Source organism: Corvus cornix, chromosome 13, assembly GCF_000738735.6.
Source record: "Corvus cornix cornix isolate S_Up_H32 chromosome 13, ASM73873v5, whole genome shotgun sequence".
NCBI lineage: Eukaryota > Metazoa > Chordata > Aves > Passeriformes > Corvidae > Corvus > Corvus cornix.
Window position 1 is genome coordinate 11,431,543 of NC_046343.1, and position 25,377 is coordinate 11,456,919.

Here is a 25,377-nt window from a genome sequence, read left to right on the forward strand (position 1 = left end):
TTTCTGTTTTTTCATCTTCATGTTTAGAAATATATCCTAATATCTATTGAAAGGCTATTGGTGTGAAGTTTCATTGTTTAACAGCCAGTCTGAGATCTCTTGGACTGTCTGTACCCTGGATCCTTGTGTAAGAGGTCACTGTGTGCATCCAAATAGCAACAGTCCTGCAGTGCCCAGGAGCCCATCAGCCCAGAGCCCAGCCAGAGGTGCCAGCAGCACTTGTGCAACTCAGATGTGCTGCCTGGGATCTGAGCAAAATGAAACAAGCCCTTTTAGGATAACCAGCAGGTCGAAAGAGGAGATTCTGCCTCTCTACTCTGCTCGTGTGACTGCACCTGCAGTGCTCTGTCCAGCTCTGGGGCCCCCAACATCAAAAGGATGTGGTGCTGCTGGAACAAGTCCAGAGGAGGCCACAGAGATGCTCTGATGGCTCTGGAGCCCGGCTGAGAGAGCTGGGGTTGTTCAGCCTGGAGAAGAGAAGGCTCCAGGGAGACCTTAGAGCCCCTTCCAGTGCCTAAAGGGGCTCCAGGAGCGCAGGAGAGGGGCTTTGGACAAGGGCCTGGAGTTACAGGATAAGGGGGAATGGCTTTAAATTGACAGAAGGCAGGATTAGATTAGAGATTGAAAAGAAATTCTCGACTGTGGAGGGGCAAGTACCTACTGGAAAAGGTTGCCCAGAGAAGCTGTAGCTAGACCATCTCTAGAAATGTTGAAGGCCAGGTTGGAAGGGCTTAAAGCAACCTGATCTAGTGGAAGATGTCCCTACCCATGGCAGGGGTTGGAATGAGATCACCTTTAACGTCTCTTCCAACCCAAACCAGTCTGTGGCTTCTTGTAAAATCCCTGGTGCCTCTAGCAGCCTGTGTGCTGTGGTTTTTCTTACATTTGGGGTCATTCTTCTGAGCAGAGCCTGGGAGCAGCATTCCAGAAATCCTTGTACAGAAACAAGTACTTCTGAGAAGAGAAAGAAAAAAACCCCAGAGACTGCACTGTGTAGAGCCAGTAGTTTCTGGAGATGGATGTCCATAGCTGCAGGGAAACAGTTTTCCTGCCTCACTTGCCTGTATGTCTTTCACCTCTCAAGCCAGCAAGTCTTACCTCCCTCACTTGACTCTCTAGATCAGCTTTACTTCGAGGCAAGGTAAATAATGAGTGATAAGCAGCAGCTGCCCAAGAACATCAGGTAATTGATTAAATTCCTGAAGAAAATGCCTTTAAAGCCTACAGTCATTGAGTGAGCATTCCTGGTAGCAGCTGTTGCCTCTTGGAGTGAGCAGCTGTGCAGGAGAGGTATTGCAGACCAGCTGAGGAGGATGTTCTTTGTTCCTACTAAGCACCTCTGAGAGCCCCAGCCTTTCTCCCCTTTGCTGTGTCGATGTTGGCTTTCTGCTAGAAGTGAGACTTCTTGAAGCATCTTAATTGTAACCATCTGGAGGGCTCTTTGCCCCTGGAGTGAACCAACTTAATTTCCTTTTGATTTAATTTAATTCATTAATTTTCTTAGCCATCAGAACTCTTCAGAGCTCTGATAGCTTTATCCAAGCCACCAGAGTTCATGTAGCTCCTGCTCTCAGTTGCAGAGAGGGTATTGGTCAGAGGGAGCTCTCCTGTTACGGGACTGCTGCTTTCCCATGAAGAACAACGCTCCCATCATCCCAAGTGCCTCCACTTCAAGTCCCAAGAGATAAATGACCCTTTGGGAGCTGGGTCTGCCATATCTACAGGGACTCATAGAATCGTTCAGGTGGGGAAAGCCCTCTAAAATCATTGAGTCCAACCATTTCCCCAGCACTGCCACGCCCGCCACTAAACCTTGTCCCCAAGTGCCACACCTACATGTCTGTTAAACCCCTCTGGTCCCTTCGGTGACGAATCGAAGTGCTTCTTCACCTGTCCTACTCCAGGTCAGCGGAATACTGCGATCAGGCGTCTGGGGAAGAGATAAACTCGCTGTGTAGGAGGCGGGCTGGGGGAGTCCCTTTGCCCGCAGCCCAGGCGTGCCCCCGGCTCCAGGCCGGTCCCCCTGAGCTCCCCCCGCCCCGGCTCCCCCAGACCCTTCCCCGAGGGCGGCCGGCAGCCGAGGCCGCCCCTCCTTCGCCAGGAAAGGGAAAGCGAAAGCGGAGCGCGCTGTCACACGGAAGAGCGGGGCCGCGGCTGGAGTGGGGCTGGGGGCGACGGGCGACCCCGCGGGAGGTGAGCGGAGCCGGGAGCGGGCCGGGGAGTCCCGGGAAGGGTGCCGACCCCGACGGGTCTGGCAGCGGGGACGGAGGGAGCGGCTGCAGCCGGGTCCCTTCGCGGCCCCTCGGCGCTCCCCTTCTCCTCATCCTCCTCATCCTCCTCATCGGCCTCCTCATCCTCCCGCTCCTCCTCTCCGCGGGCAGGTACAAGCTCGAGAGCGGTACCTGCCCGTTCAGGGATGACCCCCCCCTCCGCCCCCCACCCGCACCGGTCCGGCCGCTGCCGGGTCCCGTCGTCTTCTGCGCCCCAGGGACTGGGTGTTGTGAGCTCCCGCTGAACTCGAAGGTAGTAAAATACTGGCTTCGATGTCCTAGACAAGCTGTGGATGCCTGTTCAAGGCCAGGTTGAATCGGGCTCAGAGCAACTTGGTCTAGGAGGTGTTCCTGCCCATGGCAGGGGGTTGGGACTGAACAAGCTTTAAGGTCCTGATCAACCCACACGATTCTGTGGTTCTGTGATTCTGCTTGTGGGGTTTCTTTGGTGCATGTGTTCCCCAAACTGCTGGAGAGCTGGTCACTGCTGCCTAATGCTCTGATGATTCAGTTTATCCCACAGCAAGTTCCTCTCTTCGAGTTTCTAGTTGCTTGTAATTCTGCCAGCTTTAGTTGTTTGAGCTGAAAATGTTCTGACCTGGGTGACTGCCTCAGCTTGGCTTTCCTTTCTATATTCATTTATTTTCTTCCATCCAAGAAGGAGGCAGGGACTGACCCTTGGCTCTCAGATGGCCATAGTTCTGGTGCCCTTTCCTTGGAACAGCACTGCCTGCCCAGCATCCTTCTTAACTCCAGCAAGGAATTTATATCTGGGAAGGGAGAACAGATTTTGCAAAGATCTGTTGCCCAAGCATAAGCTGATTTGCACAAATTATAATAAACTATAAATTTAATTTCCTTCTGTTCTGTCATGTATTGATTGTAGTTCTGGTACACACTGCTGCTGGTGGAGCCAGAGTGTGAAGAAAAGGTCAGGAATCTGAAGAGGGTGAGTAATTAATGTGGGTTTAGCTCACACCATGGCATTGTGTGAGCTGGGGACTGGGATAAGGGGATAATGTTGAGGTTGGACTAAGACTACACTATAAGTTGCTGAGGATGGAGACCAGTGAGGACAGGGTCTCCCCACAGGTAGCTGCTGTGGAGCTCAGTGCCCCAGGCTTTACCCTGGCCTTGGCAGATGAAATTAAGTTTGTTCGTCTAGCAACTGCTGTGATCTTTGTTTTCCTTTTGAGAGCAGAGCCTTCAATATGTAGCAGCTGAGGCCATGCTTAGGACTTGCCTTTGCACCAGCCCAGCTTTAAGTTAGTGAAGAGCAAGTAACATCCTTCAGCTTCCCCTGCAAAGGGCTGCTGGAGCAGGCAAAAATGGGTGGTGCAGCTGGGAGCAGATCCACTACAGCTAAGGATGTGTTTGGAAAGGCAGGCTGTGTTCAGCCCATACTCATGCTGCTATGTGTTCATATGTTCACATTTGCTTGTTTTTAAACTGTGTGGTGGCCTCAGGCATGCACCTGGCCCAGGTAACCTGCAGGCACTGAAAGGGCTGGAGCCAACCTATAGGGCCAGACAAACACTTTGGGCAGTGGCTGGGTGAAAGATGCTCAGGCATCCCTGTCCTAGGCTTGTGCGTATTGCTCAGGAGCTGGGATGGAGGGTGCTCTAGAAGCAGCAGTTGGAGAACTTGGCTGTCTCCAGAGCCGAGCCTGGTTGCAGGGTGCTTGGTGGTGATGGTGCAGGCAGGAGCAACACCTGAGGAGAAGCTCTTTCAGAACTGCTGAGTGGTCAGAGCAGCCACAGAGCTGATCTTTGGGTGTGTAAAGTGCTTGTTGATATCTTTTGGAAATTAGGTGGTGTAGGTCAGTCAGTAGAACTGGAAAATATTATTGTTACTGTGCTGTCTCAGATCAGGAAATGAGACTGCCGTGCCCAGCCCTGGCATTGCAGAAGAAGTATTCTGGCAGTGTGTATCTTGGAAGAGCTGGTGAGATGATGCAGTTTGTCTCTGAGCAGGGTTTTACCAGCACAGAGAAATCACCAGGCTTGGGCAGTTCAGAGAAACAGTGTAAGCAAGTGAGCACCCTTTGGCTGCTGCAGGGAATGCGGCAAGGAACAGCACAGACACATTGATGTTGCCTGTGTGTCTTGTAATGATCATTGGGGGATTTCAATGTTCAGAGTCTGCATTTGTGACCATGGTTCTGTTGTTTCTCCATCAAAACCTTGCTCCCAAGGGAAACTACTTGAGCCCATTATGATTCTGTACCTAAAGATACAATTTCATCACTGGGAAAAGTGCATGAGCTCTGACACTGGAAATGCTGGCTAAGTATGGCCCATGGGTGCTTGTTCAGCTTATCAAGTCTTGGACACTGACACCAGTTTATGCTATGGAGAGCTGAGCACGCTGCACTGGGATCAGGGCACACTGGTGAAGAGCTAAATTTTCAGCTCTGTCAAGGAGCATCCTTCCTCCACTTCTCCCCCAGGAATAAGCCCAGACTTGCAGTCTCTTTCCCTTGCTGTATTTGTAACAGCAGTATTATCAGGGCTTTCAAAATTGCCCTGGGTACAGTGGGGGGGACAGTGCATAGGAGTCGTGGGTGGGGTTTAGTCTCTGTGTTGAAAACACCCAGGTGCCAGAACCCTCACCACAAATGCCCTTTCTTATCTTCTGCTTTCTGTTTTGCAAACATGACACAGACTGGACTGCTTTTATGATTAACTTGCTGCTTCAAAGCAAATACTGTGTGCTAATACACACATAAAACTGGCTCTATTTCTGCTTTTTGCATTGAGGTGTAGATTTTTTGTGTAATAATCCGACTGGGTTACTTCAGAAAAGCCTTCAGAGCAGAAATGTTTATTCAAAACCACAGCTCCCAGCACACCAGCATGACCAACCTCTGTCCTGGCTGGCAGCCTGCAAGGGGGCCAGGCAGGAGTTCCCAGGACACCTCCAAAATAGGTCCCATGCAGCCAGCAGACTCCATGAGGATTTCTCCTGGTCCCTCCGTGCAGGCTGGGGAGGAGCAGGGACTCTGGAATTGTCCCAACGGCTCACAGCTCTCTGCCTCTAGAGCAATGCATCTCCATGGGTGGCTGCAGAAGTGCCGGCTCCCTCTGGGCTGTCACTCCCTGCCCTCTGCCAGATCCTGATCCAGCCATATCTCAGTGATCTAGAAAACTTCAAGGACTTTCATGCAAGTTGTAAAAACGTTTATCTTTGGTGATTATCCTTGTAATGTGTCCTCTCCTGGTGCTGCTCTCTGCCTACCCACCGCAACTGCTTCAACATCCACTTTGAGCTCAAGCTGAGTGTGCTATGCTCCACTGAGTCTTCACTGACTCTAAATCAGCTTCAAGTATCCCATTTAGCCCACAATACCTATGCAGAGTCAAGCGTGCCCCAAACTGTGTGACTGAAGGCAGCGTGTAGCCACAGCTCCACTCTCGGATGTGCAGGGCACCTTTAGCCATGTTCTCAGGGCTGAGGTAAGGTATCGGGTTTCCCGCAAAAGGGCATGGGAGGCGAGATTAGTGTGGGACAATGTGCTTTCTGCTCTGGGCTTTTGGCCATTCCTCAGCACATTCTACAAGAACCTCAGTTCTGCTGGGGAGTCCCGAGGTGTGGGGATGCACAGGACAGGGACCTTCCTGCCCCCCAGTGCTGATTCCAGTGCTCCCGCTGCAGGTAAATGCTTTTTTATTGGATGACTTCTCTTCTGGCCTGGAATTTCATAGGGAAGCCCACGTGAGGGGAGGCTGGAAGGAGGGGGTGGAAGGTGTGTCCTGTGTGGAGGCGAGCTGTGCATTCCTCTGGGAACTGCAGAGGGCAGTGGCGCCCACGGGACCTGCAGGTGGCCCTGGGTGCTGGAGGAGCTGCCCCAAAGCAACCCAAGGCAAGCCGGGAGGAGTTCCCAAACCTCCACCTGTCAGCCCCTTCCTCACCCCCACCCCAGTTCCCAAAACCTAGACATGGGTCCATTTTGGTTTTGTCCATTTTTTTTTCCTCTGGAAGCCAAAATCATCCTCCAGCAGTGGCTTTGAGCTGTTGGATGGGTGTTACATCTCCCAAGTTGGGGCCTTTCTACGGGTTGCAAGTCAAACCATTGGATTTACCCCTGTGTTGAGTTTATCCCCAGGGTTCTAGGTCAAGTTCAGGTCTGTGGTGTGACAGCAAAGACTGCAACATGGCTGAAACGAGAGATCTATAAAGACAGGAAAAACAGAACCGGCTTTGTCTCTGTGTCATTCTGGGAACAATGATGTGTGCCAGGCAGCTCTGCAGGGGTTCCCTTCATTCATGGCCCTGGAGGCCTGTGGACATCTTTGTCAGTGGCTCTGGTTCACCAGGAGTTTCAGTCTCCTGCCTCATGTTTGTCATGGCTTGTTCTCACTCTGACACCCATCCCACCCTTTCCTGTCCCATTTTGAGCTGCAGCGGCTGCTGCACTTATCACTTCACAGCAGCTATGGAGACCTGCCAGACACAGCCCTATCCTGGAGGCAGCTCAGCTACAACAGCTAAAAAAAGCAAATACAGTAATTTTTTTGAATGCTCCAGGTTTTTCAGTGAGTGTTATGGACCATTGTGGGAAAATCACTGTACACTGAGTGTAGGTAGTAACGTGTGGCCTGGAGGACCAGAGGAAACCTGGAGGGGGATTATTTGTAGAAGAGAGATGCAAACGAGGGGTTTGCAGGAGAGCAGAAGTGGGCTGGGTCTGGTAGAGAAACTGCAGGTGGATTTGATTGAAGAAACAGGCAAAGGAGATGTGAGTGTCCTCCCTTGCGGAGCAGTTAAGCTGCTGCTAAAAGCACTCCGTTACTTCAGAGGAGTTTGAGTCAGTCCCGTTTGCCTTATAGAGCCTTTGCATTTATTTTAGCAAAATATGTCCACAGCTTATTCTCCCCAAGTAAACCTCTTGCAGCTGAAACCTTGTCGCTGGAGAAAAGGGAACGCCTTGTGTGACTTTATTGACCTTCATGGTTGTGGTGAAGAGCCTCAGGGCAGCCTCTCCTCTCTTTTTACCTCTTCCAGCTATTAGGAGGGACACTTTTGGAGAGAAAGTGGTTTCATGGCTGAGATGCTCTTGTTCTAAGTGAACCCTGCTTAAGGAGACTTGTACACTAGTTATACAACTTAAATGGTGCTCATCTCCTATACAATTAATACAGTGATTAAGCTGAGTAAAGCCCACATAACTGGCTTTCCCTTACAAACACCTTGTTTTCCTTCAGCAAATTAGCATGACTGAAGGGCTGCAAAACCAGTTTTCCCAGTCTGTTTCAGGGAAGGGATCGTCTTGAATACCATATTTTCATAGCACTGTTGAGTGGATCAGAGGTGGCTGCTGACTCCTGGATATGGCTCAGTAGCTTTGTCTGCTCATGGCTCCACAGATGAAACAGATTTTTCCTGTGCACCATCTGATGGTGGAAGGCACAGAACAGGAAGATTTGGAGCTGAAAAACTTTAAACTTCTGCCTTCTTTCCTCTGGGTTTCTCATAAGACCTATTGAAATGCCACCTAAAGCATTTACCTGGTGACCTCCATGTCCTGCAAATTTAAAAAAATGTCCTTCCTGGAGACAATTAAAATATTGCTCCTTCCTGGGGAATGTGGGCTGTGAGCCTTGGAAATTAAAGATGCACGGGTCCTGGGCTTCATCCTTCCCCAGTCCTGCTGAGCCATAATGCTGAGGGACAGGCTGCATGGTCCTGCCAGCATCGGTGTGTGGGCCTGGGCAGCCTGCTAATTACAGCCTGCTAGTTACCTGCTTGTCATTATTGAGGCAGTGACACCTGCTGATGGGAAGAACTGAACTGGCCTTTCTGGAAGCCTGAAATTGATTTTAATGTGGTGTCAATGTGCCTTTAATTTATTAGACTATCACTATCCTTGCCTGTCTGGACCAAGCCTGTGAAAAGCTGCAGGAATATGTGTCCTCAGGAGCCCAAATCCTGCTGCCATCCTTTATTTCTTGAGGGGTGATGTAATATTGTCATGGCATGAGGTTAGTGATGATGGAGGTGGCTGGAGCCGATAAAGCTGAACTGGTTCTATGCCCCTGAATGAGAAGGGTAACTGCAAGCTCCAGAAAAGAAAGCAGGCAGGCATTTTAATTCCAAGTGAGTTATTTGCATGGGGCAATGTTCCTTTGCTGGGAGAGTGTTGCCACGTCTTCCAGCAAAGTCAGTGGAGGATGGACCAGTTCCCCCAGCCCTGTTTGCATCCTAGGCAATGCCGTGGCTGCTGCTCCCTCCGAGGGAATTTAACTGAGCAGTGGAGAAAACAACTGTGTTTGTGCTAAGATAATGCAATGAACAAGAGATAAGATAGAGAAATGGATTGTCTTATCTGCTCAACCCTTGGAGTTCAGCCCCCGGGAGAAGCCAGAATGGGTGCAGAGGAGGAGCCCAAGTCAGGGACAGTCCTGCTTGATTTCTCCTCTTCACTACCATACGCCAATTTTCTCATGCTCGTATTTTTCCCTCCCTTAGAGGAAAGAAAAGGCACAGCCAAAAGCCTTCTTGAGGAGGTCAGTAAACATGGCTGCAACCACTCCATTCTAAAAGTTGCTTTTTTGAAACAATAAACAGCACTGCATAAAATAGCTGACACTTCCCATGCAGCTGTTGCATCATCTTCCTCTGGACAAGATAAAATTGTAGTTTGGGACAGCCTGATGATAACAAGCATCAATATGGGAGGTCCCTCAGCACATAAAGGAGCTTTGGAGGAGCTGTCTCAAACAGAGCTTTAATTTATATCAAATACACAGTGCAGATAAAACCAGCTCCTGCTGTGCAGAAATCAGGGCAGTGACTGTCCCCCTGGGCTGGGCACTGGTGAGGCCACACCCCAAACCCTGGGTTCAGTTTTGGGCCCCTTGTGACAAGAAGGACATTGAGGGGCTGAAGTGTTTCCAGAGAAGGGCAACAGAGCTGGGGAAGGGCCTGGAGCATAAGTCTGATGAGGAGCAGCTGAGGGAGCTGTGGTGGGCTCAGCCTGGATAAAAGGAGGCTCAGGGGGGACCTTCTCACTCTCCACAACTCCCTGACAGGAGGTTGGAGCCATGTGGGGATCGGTCTCTGCTCCCAGGTAACAAGTGATAGAAAAGAGGAAATAGCCTCAAACTTGAGGAGGTTTAGGTTGGATATTAGGAAAAATGTCTTCACAGAGAGGACTACCAAGCCCTCTTTGGGCTCCTGAGGACACTCATTCCTGCAGCTTTTCATGGGCTTAGTCCAGACAGGCAAGGATAGTGATAGTCTAATAAATTAAAGGCCTGCATCCCTGGTGCTCATCCCTCCCATGCATCCAGCATTTTATTTGGAGCAGCCACTGTTTGCGGTGCCGAGTCACAGCTGCTATTTAAGGCACTGACACCCCAAGTGAATTTCACAGCTGGGAAATTACTTTTATGTTTGCAGACAGGTTTGAGTGGTGAGCCATCCCTTTTCTCTTTGAAATCCCCTCTTTCCTGGTTGGGTGTAGCCTAAAGGAGATAGAGCAAAGTCCTGGTTTCACCCAGGTGGAGAGGAGCTTTGCCGCTACAGTACAGCCCTCCCTGTGGCTTCCTCTGCGGGAAGCACTCAAGATGACCCATAAGCTTTCCTCTTTTCTTTTGTGAGAAAAACATTCCCTAAGTGCTTTTCCTCCTGTTCAGCAGATTATTTAACTTGTTGATTCTTAGCCCATTTTACATGAGGTTTTGAGTTCTGCCCTAAGTACAGCATTCAGTGCCTGCTCCAGCAAAACCAGGCCTGTTTTTGATTGCAGAACGCATCAGTAGCCCAGGGTTTGTTTGTTGTTTGAGGAGAATGGAGGGTGCTGTTTCCCAGCCAGTATAAACTGGATTGAGACAGTTTTAGGAAAAAAGAAGTATATCTATTTGTTCAAGTATATCTTCCTCTGTAATTTATCTTGTCTGCTCTCCTTTGTTTAGAACTAAGAATTTACATGGAGAAAGGGACAAAAAAGACTATGTGAGTGTTCAGTGGTAGGATATTTCTCTTTTATAGTCATCAAACCTGCTTGATAATGTCTGTTCTTTTGCCTTGGAAACATCATGGGAAAGAGAAAAAAAATCCCTGGTGGCTAACACTATTTTTTGTGCAAGTAATACAGTTGGAGTATAGATAAGATTTTGGATTGGGAGTTGTGTCTGTAACTGTTGCTCACTGTACACTGTGGGCTGTAGGAGTCCTGGTCCTGGGTCTCCATGTCAAGGCAGAGGTACACTGTTCCCCTTCTCCCTGTGCCTTGCTTTCCATTAGAGGGCATTTGGGCTGAACAGGAGCATCCAGCTCTTCATGACAGCTAGAGACACAGAGTCAGGCTTGCTAGACCACCTTGTAAATACACTCAAGCTCAAGGCTGGATGACTTGGCAGACCTATGTGTTTCTGACCCTGAGCATATCTAGGATGAGTTCTGCCTTCCCAATGTGCTGTACTGGCTCCATCACTGGAGTCAGGCTGGTGCTGCTGGTGCAGGTTGGGCACAGGTGTTGGCTGCACTGGGCTGGGGACCCTTGGGCTATTTTGAGCCTGATGAAGGTGAGCCCAAGAACATGACTGTATTATGGCCTTGAGCAGGAAGGATTGTAGCTTTCAAGTGAGTTTTTTGTTTGTTAGGGCTTGTAATGTTGACATATTTGATTTGGACCTATTTGCAAAAGTGTCTGGTTTCCTCCTGGCACTAGCATTTCTAAGGACAGATTGCATTGCAGTGCAGAGATAGCCCTGAGGACCCGAGTCTGTGTTAGCAGAAGCTTTCCTTTGTTAGTGTTGTGTTCTTGGAAGACACACCCTGCTAAGGAAAGAAAAATCGAAGATTAAAAAAATAGGAGCAGTATTCTGTGTTGCCTTTAGTTCTGGTTTGAAGCTGATCAGCAAATGTAAAAGTTGGAGAGGGTCTCCTGACAAGGGCCTGGAGTAACAGGACAAGGGGCAAAATGGCTTCAAACTGGCAGAGGGCAGAGGTTTATTGAATATATACAAGAAATTCTTCCTTGAGAGGGTAGTGAGGCATTGGCACAGGTTGCTCAGAGAAGCTTGGAAGTTCTCAAGGCCAGGCTGTATGGGGCTTGGAGCAATCTGGTCTAGTGGAAGGTGTCCCTGCCTATGGAAGGGGGGTTGGAACATGATGAGCTTTAAGATCCCTTCCAACCCAAACCATTCTGTGTTTATGCCACTTTGATGATGATGAAAGCACAGAGAGCTGGCAGGAGGCAGGCGAGGTGATAAACCAGGGGTTACTGCTGCTGGGTCATTGATTCCTGCTCTCATGATCTGGTTGTTACTGGGGCTGTATCTTGAAGTATGTAATCAAATCCTCTATAGTTTCAGTGTAACTTGGGAAACCTAGCAATAAGGGAATGAGAAATAACTCAGTGCATGCAGGGTGCTGGAGCTATTTGTTTGTGCCTGTAACACAACAGGTCAGCAGAACCCCAGTGCTGTCACTGTCACACCAGCTGTGCTGTGGAAGCCTGGACACAGAGGCTGCTTTAAGCAAGAATGAGACACCCCAGGAATAAATCCTGTGGTGTGAAGGAACAAACCCAACCTCAAGGATCAGGGTTACCGTGTTGGGGAGTGTCCATGGTGGCTTTAAACCTGCCGGGGTGGGGAGCCATGCAAAGGGTCACTGTGCCATAAATAGGGAACTACGATGTGCTGTGTGAACCTTGAGTCATCAGAATGTAAAATATTGCTTCCCGTAGATCAGGGTGAAGTAGCAGAGACATGCAGAGCTGAGGGGTGAACAGGCTGGGGCAGGGAGGGCACTGTTTTGGTGTGGTCTGGATAAAGAAACAACTCAGCCCAAAGCGAGGTACAAATGTGTACCCATGTGCAAGAAAATGGCAAAGCTAAAGTACTTTACTACTCACAGAAAGCTGCAGCAGTGTTTAACCCACTGAAAATTAAAAATACCACCAAGGGAACTCTTCTGAAATGAAAATAATGGCTGCAAGTAAACAGCTTCATCAAAAACTCAGGTTTTTGCTAAAAATCCCCCAGATTGGCAGGAAAGTTTTGGCTTGTCCTTGTGCTTACACAGTGAAGTGAGCAGAGTGCTTCATAGCTGATTAGTTGCAGCCTGAAAGCAATCATAATTTTGGCTTCTGGACTGCATACAAAAAAAATTACTCTGATATCCAGGTATTATAAAATAAACTCATAAAAATTTGAACCATCTTGCTAAATGAATTGTGTTGTAAAGCATGATAAGTTGCTAATGGAGATGTATTTGATTTAATTATGATTATTTAACAAACCTGGCTAGCACTTTAGTTTTGCAGTTGTGTTACAGCCAATATTTCCTAGAGTTATTTAAATAAATTAGCTTTAATTTAATTTTACTAGTTTAACCCTGTAATAACCATTCCAGTTGCCATGTGAAGCATCTTTTCTGTCCCAGACTCCAGTGACAGGAAGCAATGATCCAAGAAATTCTGACTTCTAGGCAGTGAGGGGGAAATAAAGCCCACTGTTTTAAGTCTCTAACAACCTGTGCAACATAATAAATTCAAAAAGGGATATTCATCTGGGACACCTCCTGAGGTACTTAGCTGTCGATTTTTGCCTCTCTCATTTTTTTCCAGAGCATCACTCTTTCCTGGTTTGGTGCTTATTTTGCATCAAACATTGTCTGCAGAGGAATTATGCAGCCAACACTCACGCTTGGCACCTAAGTGCTTCCCACGGTTCCAGCTCTCCTGAACCACTCACAACCTTTGTGGTTTCACATCTTCAGCCCTTTTCACCTGAACCTCTCCATAATTGTTAATGTGCAACTGTAGGCTAGGAAAAATGTCAGTATTACTGATTTAGAGGTAATGGATGTACAGGAGAGAGAGGAAAAACAAATAGTGGCACATTTCCTGATCCTAATCTGCCTTAAGCACCATTTGTGCTTCCTGTTCATGCACAGCAGTTGCCCTAATGACCTTGGTGGTATTATTGATTCAGATGATTAAGGTGAATCAAATTATCAGAGTTTCTTAGGTAGATAGCCAAGCAGCTGAGGTTTTTCTATACTCTCAGCCTTAGTTTGTTGTTTTAATTTAACTGCTTGAATAAATCAAAGCTCAATTAAGGTGATAATAGATATTCAGGTGTTCCTGAGATGAAGCGTTATTCCTACAGGAATTCTCAGAGTTGAAAAGAAGTGCTATGTGACATGGGAAGAATGGGATGGGAAGCTTTTGGGCATGCAGACATACACGTGCTCCACAAATGGGAACTGCTAGCTGCTCGTCCAGCAACCCCAAGGAACAAGCTGTTGCCCAGCATGTCTTGCCTGCAGATGTGGCAACTATTTGGAAACTTCTGGGAGTTGTTGGGAATTTCTAACAGGAGCTGATGCTGAGCGCATCAGAGGAAGCACAAGAAATGCCTGGGGTTCTTCAGAATCAGGAGTTTGGGCCATGTTGGTGTCACCGAAACTGTGGGAAAAAAACAAAAAAGCCCTCCAACAACATTTTTAATGTTAGAGAGTCAAGGCATTACTTTATTCTCTGGCCAGGATATTGTTCTGGCCAGGATGTACCACAGAAATCATCTCATCCACACATAGCTGGGGTGTTATAAACATATATTATAGTATTGGCTTCTCGCAAAGTATTAAAGTAGATATTATATAATGTTAGAAATGCTTTTTGCTGTGTGGATGTAGTTTTCTCTCGTTTTAGCAAGAATGTTAGCAAGTGTGAGCAAGTAAGATAACCTCCAAGCGAGCAGAGGATGAGGCCCAAGGAGCCAATCAACACTTTGTCCAGAGAACAAAAGGGCCCAAAGGCTGCTCCGCCCGGAGAACGGGCGGCCAGGAGGGTCCGAGAGCCACTATCACCGCTCTGCCCGGGGGGCAAAGAGGCCCAAAGCTGCAATCAGCCCTGACTGTCTGGAGAATTAAGAGATCCACCCTACCATCGACTCTTACCTAGCGGGCCCAACCCCAAGAATCAAAAGAAATAAAACCACAAGGCCGAAGACTACGCATGCTCTAAAAAGGCGGACCCAAAGAGTGGCCATGCAGATCAATTCCTGGAAAAGTTTTAATACGAATAGAGAACAGACAGTAAAAATGGTATAAAAAGGACTCACCTCGAGCATCAGGCGTGCTCTTGGCAGAGCGCCAAGGCACGCGGCCGTTATCCCTTTGCTTTATTTTATGTGTCTCTTATTGTCTTTATATTAAACTCTTTAAATTCTAACAGGAGAGTGAACCTCGTTTTTCACATGGGGTGTGCAGAGAGAATCATTCCATGACACATAACATTACTAGGTTTTTCAGATCTTTAATACAGGCAAAACTCATAGAAACTAATTGGGTCAGTGTTCATTGGTCTCAAGTTGTGTAGTTCTTAGTATTTGATCTCCTATTGGATCCGGATTTCTTCGCTTCTGATGTTAATTAGAATTAGATTCCTTGATTTTCTTATCTCTATTTCCTCCTCTTTTCCAGAGGAGATGTCTCCAGTGCTGCCAGAGTCTGGAGTAAATGTTCATAGATGGCCGCTGATGTTCTGTTGATGGCCTTATCTCGTTGGGGCTACTCCAGTCTGTTGAAATGCTAATCCCATCAGGCCTCACCTAGAGAAACAATGCCCTAGAAAGAAGCTTCAGTTCCCTTCCCCTAGGGCAAATGTGAACAAACCTGGCTAAAGTCACATACAAAAATTTTTAAACTGGTATGTTTTCCAACACTGGCACGCACAAGGATTGTAAGCTTCTAGATCCACCAAAAATAGAAACAAGCCTGCTAGGGATGCAGGAAAACGTCCGTATGGGTGTTGGATCAAGCCCATATGGCAAAGTGCTACAGATAAAGGAGCAAATGCTGTGAAGCTGGTGGAGGCTTCCAGCAGTGCACTGATTCCGTAACTCACTTGCTGGCATTTGTAATCCTGGCAGGTAGCACCAAAGGCATGTTTCTGTGGTTAACTCCTTTTATGTGTGCCATTTCCCGTTTCTGATTAATTGTTCTCATGGCATTGCCTGGAAATCGCCTCTTAATTTCTTCTGTGCCTTCAGAACTTCACAGCTGAGGTCACACTGCTTGTGTGGTGCTCTCTCTGAGCAATGGCTTCATCTCATCCTTACTGCCATCTGTACCCTCACCAGGTGTCTGGGCTTTTCTAGAAAACAGGAACTTTGGAATTGTGTTTGCTCTTGAAAAATGCTGCAATTAACATTTTAAGGTCACCAGATAATAAGGGAGAAGCATGGAGTTTACTCCAAATGATAAAAATCCATTTGGAGCTTTCCTGTGAGAGCATGGCATCATGTGATTTCTCCACAGTTGCATTTTGATTAAAACCAAGGAAACTGAAAATATGAGTCAACAGTTTATCATGTATTAGGGCTGACTCAGCTGTTTCTAAGGACTGCAATAACTGCTGGCTGTGTGCCCTGTCCTTCCTGCAGCCCTGCCCTGCCTGGGGGCAGCAGGAGCTCACCAGGAACTGAACCTGAGTCAGTAACTTGAGGGGCCAAAATGTGACTGAATATTGTTCCCTCAGGGTGGTGAGGCACTGGCACAGGTTGTCCCAGCAGCACCGGTGCCTCCAGCCTGCCCCCAGCCTACACTTGGTGCTTTGTTAGTGAACAAGAGTGGACGATTAAAGAGGTCAGCTGTCCCCTGTTGTAAAGCAAGCATGGACAATGTGATATTTGCACTCGTTTGACTTGCACCCAGGACCCTTGTGTAGACCTTGTGTACCACAGGGTTCACACTGGGGATCTGTAGGGCTGTCAGTGAATGGAGCCTTCTGTGCTTGGCAGGATGTTGTTGGTGTATGGGGGGTTGTCTGCTCACAGCACCTCTGCACTAACCTCCCACAGTGTCATTTCCTCTGCCTTCCTCTCCACATTCAATAACTCAGAGCCTTGGCATGTATCAGGTGCTGGGTGAAGTCCTCAGCAGGAGGGAACCCAGCACAAGCTCAACAATGAGTGTAAAAAACAGGGATGGGAAGAAAAATAGAATCCTAAAGTCCCATATTGAAAGGGATCCCAAGAATCATCTGGTCCAACCTTTCTTGGCAAAAGCACTTTCTAGACAAAATAACCCAGCACCCTGTCCAACTGAATAGTAGACATGTCCAACGTTGGAGAATCCATTGCTCCCCTGGGGACATTATTCCAATGGCTGATTGTTGTTATTGTGAAATGTTTTCCTCCTCTGACTAAAAAGAATCTCCCCAGGAGTAACTTGTACCCTTTGTCTTTTCCATGTGACTCTTTGTAAAAAGGGAGTCTCCATCTCCTTTGTAGCCACTCTTGAAATACTGGAGTATGGTGCTAAATTCTCCTCTGGGATCTTCTTTTCTCAAGGCTGAATAACCACAGTTGTCTCAGCCTTTCCTCTTGCAGCAACTTTCCAGTACTTGGGTCATCTTAGTGGCCCTTTTCTGGACCCTCTCCAGCTTGTCCACATCTTTGTGGGGACCACACTTAAGAGAGTGTTCCACATGTGGTCTGGCATGCATTGAGTAGAACGGGTTAATGACTTTTTCTTCTGTTTTGGTGATGCCCTTGACCCCAAGACCTTGCCTTCAGTCCACAAAGCAGGTACCCAGCAGAAAGCTGCCTGGGAACTGCCTTCCTATGGGGATGCATCCAAATCCATGCCCTTTTAGCTCCGGAGGGGCTAAGTTTGCTCTGTAGAGTTTTTGATGGGCTCTTAGTAAATACAGCAGGTCCCCCCTCCCTCCCACCCTGCTCCACCCACCTGGGAACTGGCACCGGTCATAAGAACTGCTGCAACTGGCCCAGGCAGATAGGAATGATGCCAAGGCTAGATGCCTGCTGGTTGACCCAGGAAGAATAAAAAAGTTGAGTCAGGATGGAGAAAAAAACCCAAACACTTAGTTGGAAAAAGTTCTGAAGAATCACGCAAATAAGGTCTGAGAACTTGGCCACTGCACAGCAGCAGTGCCAAAAATAGCTGTGAATGCAGGGCTGGTGGTGAGCAAAGCTGCAGAGAACTGTGGCGGATGCTGCTGCTGCAGTGTGAAGAGCAGGGGGTGACAGGAAGAAAATGATGGCACAGTTCTTGGTGAGGGTTCAGTTTGCCTTGAGGAATTAACCTATTTTAACATTTTGCATGTTTGAAAGTCTACTTGCATTTGTTGGCTTGTATTTAGATGGACTTAAAAGGAGTTTCCATCATCTTTAAAAAGAAACAATACCATAAGAAAATGAAACACAATCTTCACAGGAAATTTCAACATAGTGACTGTGACTCAACTTATTAATATTAGCCATGTTATGTCACTGTTGGTCTCGATGCTTTCTCTTTATCTTGCCTTATGAGTGTGCTACTGGGCATTAATGGAGAGAAAAGAATTTGTCAGGTACAAAGCTGAAAATCCAAATGGTTAGTGGTCACCCTTTCCATATACAGCAAAAAAAGGGTCTCCACTGAGTCCTGCTCTGGGAGCAGTCACCCACCTTAATATTGAAACAGGGAAGGGTGCCTTGGGAATCAGGGGTTCATCCCTTGGCAACAGTCTCACTAGTGATCAGGAATGTCCACGGGGTAGCTCCAAGATTAATTAAAGGTTAAATAGATTGTGTTATGAGTGATGTAGCCTGGGTAAGGACTCTGGCCACAGAAGCAGGGTCAGGAAGTGCAAAAATTACTTAGAAGGTTCATGGTTTGATGGTAGCTCAGATGGACACAGGTCATGGTCAGGCTGAGCAAAAATTAAATATATTCATTCATTTCAATAAGACAGCTGTCCTTTGTGCTGTTTGTTGGGTTGGGTTTTTTTGTTTTTTTTTTAATAAACACAACTGAAATGTTTTATTTTGATTTTATATTTATATGGGGTGATTTAAGCAAAATTCAAATGTACTTGTGGGGAATTTCCTTTTGATTGAATTCATGTTTTCTAGGCCAAAAATGCTGAGATGAGAAAGTTCCAAACAAGTCCTGTTTCAAAATTTGTTTTAGTTACTCGAGACAAATAATGCTCTGCACATTGAAGTATTTGATTTCAACTTGTTTAATGACATAACTGAGTGACTCCTGTATGTTCATGTGTTTTTCACTGTCACCAGCACTGGCAGGTTACGAGGTGCAGGTGACAGAGACCATGAGAATTATGCTGTTTATATAATTTTCTATGCCACTAGCCACCCCTGTTGTCCAGAGAAATTCAGCCTAAGTATGGTCTGAAGCCTTGTAAATACAGGATACCAGTGCAGCTCTTCCCAGGACAATGCATGAGTCAGTCTCAGGGGATCATAACTGGCTGAGAAGCAATCAGGCTTCTGCAAGGGCTTTCCTGGAGTTGACATCAGCTATTTCCAGCCTCCTTGTTTTGTAACTGACAGAGGAACTACTTTAACCAGGAAAAAATAATAGTTAAAAAGAAACTATACTATATACTTTGTTCACCCTGTGGCTGAGAAAAGTCCATCTGCTGTCATCAGCCATTTTTACAGGTCCAAGTCTTGAAGGCTGTCCTTTCTATGGCAGGCGTATTGACTTGCAACTCTAAACATTTTGTGTAGATAAATAAGTTATTAAATAAGAATATGGGTCATTCTGATATAGCCAGAATAAGGTTGTGAGATGGGAGGGTGTAGACAGACGTGCCAGTGGCAGAAATGCTTTATAAAGTATATCACAGGTGAAGTGCTATCAGGTGCCTTGAAGTCAGTGTTTTAAAAACAGATAAGATACAGATTCAGATACACACACAACACTTGCAGGGAGACTGAGTATAAGCACATGAAGAAATGGATACACTTTGTTGAAGAAGGAATACTTTCTATAAGCTGATCTAGAAATACAGTGATAATCAATATGTTAACGTTGTCCTTTTCCTTACAGCTCTTGATACATGGATTATAGTTCGAAGAGGCAGGGGATGAAGGCAAGGCTGGGAAATCCCCCCTCTTGGAAGCAGGGATGTGCTTCTCATGGAGCAGCAGTTGACTGTCTCCACACCCAGCAGCTCTGGCTACAGATGGCCATGGGAGAACTCTCACTGGAGTGTCTGAGGTGACAAGAGGACACCACAGGGAAAAGTGGAATAAAGATGTTTGAGTTAGTTCTGAATTTGAGTGGAGGTTTACAGCCATGGCTTTGCAACTGGTGAAGATTAAGATCTTAATTTCCTGTGCATTCTGCAGCCAGAATACAACCCGTGTCTGCTCTGTAAGAGCTCTGGAAATGCCAGCATACCAGGTGTGTGAGAAGTGGATTCATTTTGACGGAACCAGCCATCCACCTTGATACTCAGCTGTGCTGGGGTGGGATGAAGGACATTTTACACCTTACATCATCTCGCTCTTGGAGATTTTGGCCTTGCTCACACTCCTGTTACCACTTGATTTATCTTCACTGATGTGCAGACACCAACCCTACCAAGACCATTATCGGACATTCTCTGGATTCCACTGGCCAAATGCTTGAAGGCAGGAGTCCGCAGCAAGGGCTTCCCTCTACCTGATAGTAAATAAAGCCCAACCTCTGCTGAATTAATTCATCTCAGTTTAATCCCTGTGTTGAGAAGGTCTCTGCCTTCCTGGAACCACCTGATGCATTAGAAATTGGATTTTTTATTAATTAGAAAAATAGATCATATATTCCCATAGGCCCATGGGGACATGAGTGTCTACATTGTGTCTTAATTATCTAGCCTTCTGGGGCTGTTACATTTTTTTAAGGAGGTTTGAACCAGGGATCAGTGGATCAGTTCTCACACCAGGCTTTGGTTCTTCACTTAACTATCTGTGCAAGTCCATATAGATTTATTATCCTAAAAATAGAGTACTATACCCTAGTCAGATATTATCTAGAGAATATTTGGCTGCTGCACTGAAAATTAAATTAAGGGTGTTAAAAAGGAATTTAAATAAAACAAGTTTTGGAAAAGGAGAATACCTATTTTAGTAATTAAAGTGTCCTCAAAGATGTTGGCAGGAGTCATTTCTCCTTTGTACATGTAACACATTGGTTCACATATGCCATTATAACATATGCTCCTTTCAAGCTGAGTATTATACTGGGATACAGCAAAAGTCACATTTAAGATAGTAAACTGAAGGAAACCCTATTTTGTATTGCATGAAATGCACCTCTGGAATTTTGAGTTCTTCTTTTCTACATCTATAAAATACCTTTATAGAAGGTAAGATGGCTGATGAGCTAAAAAACCCCAAAGAACTAAGAAAAGGGAAAAAAAACAAGAAAAACCCCTGTGGCTGTGGTATGTTCATTTCATGTTTGTGGTTAATATTTCCCAGGCTGCTTCAAAGTGAGGGTAAGCTCAGTCATCACACCACCTCTTGCCAGAGTCCACTGGTGTTTCTAAATGATTCTGATAAAAGACTGTGAAAAATGAACCTGTGGTAAATTGCATCATCCTTGTGTTTTCAGATGGGGACACAACACAGAACCTGTGTGTTCAGGTCACCCTCAGTTGTACCCCCACGGTGGATGCAATCCCATGTGTTCTGCTGTGATTTACCTGAATGTCCCTGCATTTCCAGCTGTGCGGCTTTCCTCCTTTGCACTAGAAATCTTGCATCAGCTCATTGTTATGGAGATACAAGATTTCTCTTTGATGGAAGGAAAAAAGCTGCTCACGGTGGAAGTCCCCAGCCACTGATCATAGGACCCCCAGTGGTTCCTAGTGTTCCAGTGGTGTGAGGCTTTGAATGGGAGACTTTGAAGTGTTCGAGGCCTGGTTGGACAGGGCTCTGAATCAATCTGGTCTAGTGGAAGGTGTCCCTGCCCATGGTGGGGGGTTGGAATGAGATGGTCTTTAAGGTCCCTTCCAGCCCAGACCATTCTGTGGTTCTATGAAGCAGCTGATGGCTGAAAATGTGAGTTACAAATTGGTACTGAGGAAACACTTGCAATAGAACAGCCTCTCCAACCATGTCTTTAAACAAAATACATCACCACAAGTTACTATAGGAAGAAGTGGGGAGTCCCTGCTTGGCAGAATTGTTAGAAATTAAACCAAGCCCAGACTCCGTGGGTGTAGCTGGGTTTGCTGGCTGTTGTGGTTCTGGGGTATATTTAAGTGGTTTGTTTATATGTAAATATAAGAAAGCAGAAACATAAGCCCGTCTTTGTATTTGGCTATTCTAAAATAAACCCACAACCACATATTTTGAGGGAGGTAATGCAGATGCTACAACCACATCAAGCATGAGTATCCCTGCTGGCAGCCTGCTGTTTTTGCATGGGAGGGAAAATTCTCTATTAAATCAGAAGTGCCTCATAAATCAGCCCCCCACATGATGGCGTGTTTCCATCAGCCTCATACCCTGGGCAATCTGGGGTTTGGCTCCAAACTCTCACTTTCCCACCCATTATAAAGCAGGAGTGATCGTGCATGAAAGGAGGTGCCTGGATGTGAAACCGGCTGAGAAATATCCCAGTCACTTCTCTTTTCCCATCAGTAGATATTGCTTCAGTTCCCGTTTCCTAATACTGCCTCTTTCACTGTCTCCATGTCCTCTTCCCAGTTGCTTGTCAAGGATTTCTGAGCCTTGGACAAAGACATACTTGAGCTATTTTAAATGAATCTTTGTTGTTCCTATTGCATTTTGTCTTCAAAAGGGTTTTTATTACCCTTTCTACATAAGTTTTCTCTCTTTTATGACTACAAGCAATACAAGCTAGACTAAGATATTTACACCATGCTATCTGCAGGGCTCTGGCCATAGTTCCTAAAGGGCTTTTCCACCCTAAGTGATGATCCCACAGAAGTGGTGGGTCTGTGGTACATGGCTCCTGAGTACTCAGCCAGTCCCGCAGCAGCCTGATTACAAGCAGCTGTCCCCAAAAGCCCCACTGACTTCTGCAGCTATTATTTTCAGAGCTGTAAGGAAAATGAAATAGGAAGTAATGCTGCTGTAATGCGTTTTTGCATGCTCCATTGTGGTGCTGTTTACTTTGTGAATGTTCTTTTTATTTCCATTTGCATTTGAGTGTTGTAACCAGCAGCTGCAGCTCTTCAGCTGAGCTCAGCACTGGGGTTTTCCATGGTGCAATTGACCCAGGAACACTTCTCAGTGGCTGCATCCTGCCATCAGCCAGGGCTTTGCAGTGATGTTATTTAGCACAGGGGGAAGGGAAAGGAGCCAATAGATCCATTTATCTGGAAGCAGGGCTCCCAAAGGCAGCAGAGCCAGGCTGGGAGCTGGCAGCACATCAGCTCCTCTCTGCAAAGGTACTCCAATATAATTTGAAATTTTTATTGCTTGTTACCCAAGGTTAGAAGTGGTTGAGAGATACCAGAAGTGCAGTCCTGATAGTGGGGATACACTGGTTTGCCAGTATCCTGGGGTTGGAGAGAAGACCCCAAACTAATTTACTGGGACACTGGGAGAAGAATTAAGGGCAGGTAAACCCAGACCCTGTAGTTTTAATAACTCTTGATCGGGCAATTCCAGTGCTGTTTTAGAAATACATATAAGGAAGTTTGTATCTTGTTTGAACTGCAAGTGGCTTAAAGCTGCTGCAGTCATTCTTGGATTTGATTCTGTTTTACCCTCTGAATATCAGTAAAACTGGTTTCCATTCAGTGGGTGCTGCAGGCTATCATGGGTTGTCATGAATCAAACTGATTTAGGAGCAGTACTGAGTGCTCTGAAAAGTAGAGGGAAATGAGGAAAATGTTCTAGTGGAGCTGCCTGCACAAATGTGTCGCTGGCACAATAAGTGTTGCATTTTTGAAATGAAACTGTTTTGGTTAGGTTTTGTTTTGGTGTTTGTTCATTCATAGTGGAAGCCAAATTCTACTGATTCTCAACTTTCCTTTTCTATTTTTTGTTTCTTCCATATTTCCGGTTTTCCCTGTCTTTCCCTGCACGTGTTCTTTTTTTTCTGTGCTTATTTTTTGTGTTCCTCTCTTCCAGTGGAGCATGAGGGCAGGCAATGTCTGCCACGTGTGAATAGGAATATCATGCAAAAAGGAAGGAACTTCCAAGGCACCAACTGCCTCTTTCTAACTCATCTGTGCCAATTACCTTCCACTCCTGTATACTTCACTAAGAAATGAGGAATTGTGTACTGTGGCTTATTCTAGCAATAACGCACATTAAAATTGCCTTCACATTTTATAGAGGGCAAGGGGCTCCTGTGCTTTAGTTCTTGCATCTAGATCTTTTGAGAAATTAAATTCTTGAGAAATTGAAAGCACTTGTGAGCCCAGCTGTGATACATCAGAGCCCAGGACAGGCTGGGCTTCTTAGAGCTCTGCAGAATTGCTGGTTGTGCTCTCTTCATTGTCCATCTGGAGCCAGAAACAGGGCAGCAGATGGACCTCTGCATCTTCCAACAGCAGTCTCAGCTTGTGAAGGTAATTCCCCCTTTCCAATTCAGTGAGAGCTTTTGGTCCAGTATTTCTTGGTTTGGGGAAGGAGAGTGTTTTTGTTATTGATGTTTCATCTTTTCTTGGATAATAAGTTCAGAATCCTTGGGTTTTTTTGGAGTGTGATAAAGCAAATATTAAGCCAGCACTTCAGTGTACAGAATGCCATAGCTGGTGTGGAAGGCTTTGATAGAAATGCCATGTACAGTCTGTTGGGATTCACCTCTGCTTTTGGAGCTAATATGGATGGGTTCACCTGGGAGCTTTACGACGTTGAACTTGTGCAGCAGAGAAACATAACAAGTGGGGGAATGGCTACTGATAGCGGTATTCCTGTGGCTGGCAGGAGTGGAAGAACAGGAGGCTTACCATAAACCTTTAACTGAAATATTATCAAAATTGAACAGAAAAATAGTTCCTCTGTAAGTGTGGTCTGAAGCTGGCTGCTGATTAAAGAAAGATGATAAACAGGTGGTAAATCAGTGCACTAAGTAGGAGGGGGAAAGCAGAAAGCTTCTGGTGGGCTGCACCACTTGCAAAGATCTGGTTTCTATATGAAGAACATGGCAGAATTAGTCCTGTAAGATAATTTGTCTGGGAAGGGACCTCGGGAGGGCTGTACTCCAGCATCCTGCTTGTGGTCAGCCACAAGGTTAGACTAAGTTGCCCTGAGCTGTTTCCAATCTGAGAAACCTCTCTGGATGAGCTGTCCCACTGTTTGGCTGACCTTGCAGGAAGAAACATCCCCTGATATCCTGGCTAAATCTGTTATTTCAGCTTTTGCCCCAGGGAGAGTCTGGGTCTGCTCTCTCAAGAAGCCCCTGGCAGGAGTGTGTTATGAGCCTGCAAAGCCTCTCCTTCTCCAGCAGAACAACTCCCCTTGTCCCCTCCTCTCTCAACCAGGGCTCAGTGCCCTGGTTGTGCTGGTGGCTTCAGGCTTTGGGGGCTTATTTCTCCATTTTGTCAGTGTCTTCCTTGTACTGGAAGGATGCAAAACTGGGCACAGTGTTCTAGGCATGGTCTGCTGTATTCTAGGTAGAGGGGAGAATCCCTTTCTTCCATCTTCTGGGTGTGCTTCTCTTGGTGTATATCCATATGGAGGCCTGAAGAGAAAAGGCTGTGTGAACTGGAGACCCAAGCAGGAGCTGACATGGTGGCCCCAGACCATACTGGCTGCTGGCACTTTTGGGTATGGAATTGGTGGGATAATCAATGAGGGCCTGGAGGGATAATGACAAAAATAAATGCTTCTGCAGAGATCAGCCTGCCAGATCCATGAGCTCATGAGTTACAGCTGAGTCACCTCCCATTGGTGAGATGTGGAGTGGAAGGAATGGATAAATGGGGGAAAGGAAGCATGTTCTTGGTGTTTCAGACATGGCCTTACCTGATGCCCACAGGTACTTCTGGCAGTGCTCCTGCAGCAGCAGCATGAGACTGCACACTATAGAAACTCTTGGCCAGAAAGTCATTTGGGCTAAATCTACACTGGCTACACAAACATTTTTGCTGCTGCCTCCCCAAGCAAGACAGCAAGTTTTCAATTACAGAATCACAAACAGACACACAGGACACACCCTGATTAATGCATTAAATACCAGGAAGGGCTGAAGTTCTGTTTGTCACTTAGCAGACGGTGACGGTTGCTCCAGTATGTGAAATATTTCATGCCTGACAGTTCAGGAAATGGTGGTTTGCTCAGCAGAGGTGCAGGAGGCTGTAAGTTGTTATCGAGTGTACCATGAGCCTTTCTCCTAGTTTTTCTCAATTTTCTGAGTTTGTTTT

At 46.4% G+C, this 25,377-nt stretch overlaps 1 long non-coding RNA gene across 2 annotated transcripts; it reads left to right on the forward strand.

The window, feature by feature from the left end:
- The first annotated feature begins 2,050 nt into the window (after positions 1 to 2,050).
- On the forward strand, positions 2,051 to 20,608 carry LOC109146425. 2 transcript variants are annotated; one of them, XR_005603078.1, is made up of 3 exons: positions 2,051 to 2,193; positions 3,157 to 3,219; positions 19,092 to 20,608. It is a non-coding gene; the product is annotated as an uncharacterized LOC109146425 (long non-coding RNA). The 2 variants fall into 2 exon arrangements; XR_002048411.2 differs by lacking the exon at positions 2,051 to 2,193 and adding an exon at positions 2,204 to 2,523.
- The last annotated feature ends 4,769 nt before the right edge of the window (positions 20,609 to 25,377 follow it).